The following is a 4,024-nucleotide window of genomic DNA, read 5'->3' as shown; positions in this document are numbered from 1 at the left end:
GATGGTCTCGATCTCCTGACCTCGTGTTCCGCCCGCCTCGGCCTCCCAAAGTGCTGGGATTACAGGCTTGAGCCACCGCGCCCGGCCGGAATGTTATTTTTTAAAAAAGAAAAAATGAATATATATTTCATACACATATGTACATCTATACATACACATTTACATATATGTATATATACATAAAACACCTGCAAGGAAGAATATAAAAAGTTATACTAGTTACTTCCAAGGATGGAACTGGGTGGCTGGGGGACAAGGATAGAGAGCATTCTTTTCAGGATACATAATTTTAAATTTTACATGAACATATTATTTATTTTTAAATAAATAAAAGTTTAACCAAAACAAATAGGCTTGACTCAAAACGTTAAGAGGCAAATCTAATGCCCTTGTTTTGCAGTTCATTCATAAGCTAAGAGGGGTTAGGTAATTTGTCAAATGTAACAGAACTAGTATGTAAGCAACCAGGACAAGAGCTAGGTTTGATTGGGCTCTCTGATAGAGGTTGCTTGAGAGTAAAGGAAAATAAGCTGGGTGCAGTGGCTCATGCCTATAATCCCAGCACTTTGGGAGGGCGAGGCGGGTGGATCACTTGAGGTCAGGAGTTCAAGACCAGCCTGACCAACATGGTGACACCCCATCTCTACTAAAAATACAAAAAAATTAGTCGAGTGTGGTGGCACATGCCTGTAATCCCAGCTACTCAGGAGGCTGAAGCAGGAAAATCTCTTGAACCTGGGAGGCGGAGGTTGCAGTGAGTCGAGATCATGCCATTGCACTCCAGCCTGGGCAACAAGAGCGAAACTCCTTTTAGAAAAGAAAAAAAAGAAAAAGAAAATATATTTAAATACTCTTCACAGAAATAAGTCAGAAGTTCAAAACTCCATTTTTGTGTGGGTGCAGTGAAAACAGTCATTAACTTGCTGGAGGAAGCATGACTTGGTATCACACTGAAGAACAAGCTGGCAGCTCATATAGGAACAAAGAACATACTTTCAGCCAGGTGAGTAGGTATAGGGAGGACTTGCCTTATCAGATGTCAAACTTAAATATAAAACTATTTACATTGAAAGCAATGTGATGGAATAGGGAGGTCAATGGAACAAATTATTAAACCCAGGAGTAGGCATATATAGAAATTTCATGTGTGATAAAGGCAATATCTGATTTCTGGGCATAGAGAGAAAGGAGGTGGGGGGTGGTGTGCAGGGAGAAGAATGGATAATCCAGTAAGTAAACTTGTGACAACAAGCTACTCACTGATTAAAAAAATAAAGTTGTCCCAGCTTTTCTGGAGGCTGAGGCAGGAAGATTGCTTGAGCTCAGTAGAGCAAGACTAGTCTGGAGAGCACAGTGAGACCCTATCTCTAAAAAAATAAAGTCAGATACATACACCATTCACTAAAAAATAAATTATGCACCTGTGATTCCAGCACTTTGGGAGGCCAAGGTGGGAGGTAACTTGACCCCAGGAGTTTGAGACCAGTCTGGGCAATATAGTGAAACCCGGTCTCTACAAAAAATACAAAAATCGGCCCGGTGCAGTTGCTCACACCAGTAATCCCAGCACTTTGGGAAGCCAAGGAAGGTAGATCACCTGAGGTCAGGAGTTCAAGACCAGTCTGACCAACATGGTGAAAACCCATCTTGACTAAAAATACAAAAATCAGCTGGGCGCAGTGGCAGGTGCCTATAATCCCAGCTACTCAGGAGGTTGAGGCAGTAGAATCACTTGAACCTGGGAGGCAGATGTTGCAGTGAGCAGAGATCACACCACTGCACTCCAGCCTGGGTGACAGAGTGAAACTCCGTCTCAAAAAAAAAAATACAAAAAAAAAAATACAAAAATTAGCCGGGCATGGTGACATGCATGTGTAGTCCCAGTTACTTGGGAGGCTGAGGTGGGAGGATCAATTGAACCTAGGAGGTCAAGGCTGCAGTGAGCCGTGATAGCACCACTGTGCTCCAGCTTGAGCACTAGAGGAAGACCCTGTCAAAAAAAAAAAAAAAAAATTACCTACACATGGTGACACAGGCCTGTACTTCCAGCTACTCTGGAGGCTGAAGTGGGAGGATTGCTTGAGCCCAAGAGTTGGAGGCTGCAGTGAGCTATCATCACACAACTGCACTTCAGCCGGATAGACAGACTAAAGCTCTGTCTCAAAAAAAAGAAAAAAAATATTTCTTTAGCAATTCTGCTAGGCAGGCATCACAGTAGGACTGCTTCTGTGGTTCAAAAATTATCTTATCCTTCGATTTAGTAGGTTTGGATAAGGCCCTGAAATTTTAAATTTACCTGGCAATTGCAAGGATGAATCAAGCTTTGTGAACTATTACCTCATATATCAAAACTAATTTGTTTGGGTCTTAGGAAAATAGCATTGGAGAATAATGGGAAAGTCATAGCCTTTGAACAGATTCCTTACTCTACAATATATTAGCCACATGGCCTTGGAACGATTTCTTCATCTCTTGAGTCAAGGTTTCTCTTTGGTAATACAGAAGAATCTGTGCTCCCAAGGTTATGATGCGCAAAGCATATTATCTAGCTGTGCGTGAGCAGAGTATGAAATTGATAATCCACTTCGACAATATAAGAAATAACTTTTAGGCATAATTACAGTATCTAAGTTTGACAAAAAGTAAGCTTTACAAAGGCAGTAACAGGTGCATAAACGTAAATATACATATAGTGGAAGTACCTACTACTTCACAGATGGGAAGATGATCAAAAGTTGAGATCATTATTCCATGCCATTTAAAACTTTAAATTTTAATTCCTCTCAAAATAAGTATGGGACACAACTTTTAAAAGACATTTTCAGACTAATTTATGGAGAATTAAACCTAGAAAATAAGTTTGATTACTAAGACCGCTGGTAGCTGATAGTTAAGCTTAAGGGTTGGTAATCAATTCTAGTGTATGATTCTTTTTTTTTTTAAGACAGGGTCTCATTCTGTCACCCAGATTGCAGTGTGGTGGCACAATCTCGGCTCACCACAGCCTTAACCTCCCCACCTCAGCCCCTTGAGTAGCTTTATATATTTTTTGTACAGACAGGGTTTCGCCATATTGCCCAGGCTGTCTCAATCTCCTCAAGAGATCTGCCCACCTCGGCCTCCCAAAGTGCTGGAATTACGAGCACAAGCCACCGCATCCAACCATTCTAGTGCAGCATTATTGGGTTTGAATCTTAAGTCTTCTCCCTAGCTGCTACAGCTACATCAAACTATTTATCCTCTGCTGTGACTCAGTTTTGTTAAATTCAACACATGGCATACTAGGCACTTAAGTGCCATACATCATTTGGTACTACCCATTCCCCATACCACAGTGGGTATCACCAGGATTAATTGGAATAATGCTTAGAATTAACAAAGTAGCAAAGGCTATAAAGGATCAAGTTTTAAAGAGTCTGGAGATGGACTGTGTCTGAATCCTGGCTTTGCCACCTACCACTGAACAACCTTGGTTATTAACCCCTTCTGTGCCTTAGCTTTCTCATCTGCAAGATGAGAACAGTACCTATCTCATAAGGTTGTTGAAATATTAAACCAATTAATACATGAAAAGCACCTTTGGCCGGGCGTGCTGGCTCAAGCCTGTAATCCTAGCACTTTGGGAGGCCGAGACGGGCGGATCACGAGGTCAGGACCCTCCTGGCTAACACGGTGAAACCCCGTCTCTACTAAAAAATACAAAAAACTAGCCAGGCGAGGTGGCGGGCGCCTGTAGTCCCAGCTACTCGGGAGGCTGAAGCAGGAGAATGGCTTAAACCCGGGAGGCGGAGCTTGCAGTGAGCTGAGATCCGGCCACTGCACTCCAGCCTGGGCGACAGAGCGAGACTCCGTCTCAAAAAAAAAAGAAAAGAAAAGCACCTTTGGCCGGGCGCGGTGGCTCAAGCCTGTAATCCCAGCACTTTGGGAGGCCGAGATGGGCGGATCACGAGGTAACAAGATCAAGACCATCCTGGCTAACACGGTGAAACCCCTTCTCCACTAAAAAGTACAAAAAACTAGCCGG

The sequence above is a fragment of the Rhinopithecus bieti genome, unplaced genomic scaffold (genome assembly GCF_001698545.2).
Source record: "Rhinopithecus bieti isolate Rb0 unplaced genomic scaffold, ASM169854v2 scaffold_2572, whole genome shotgun sequence".
NCBI lineage: Eukaryota > Metazoa > Chordata > Mammalia > Primates > Cercopithecidae > Rhinopithecus > Rhinopithecus bieti.
Note: the sequence above shows the minus strand (reverse complement) of the source record.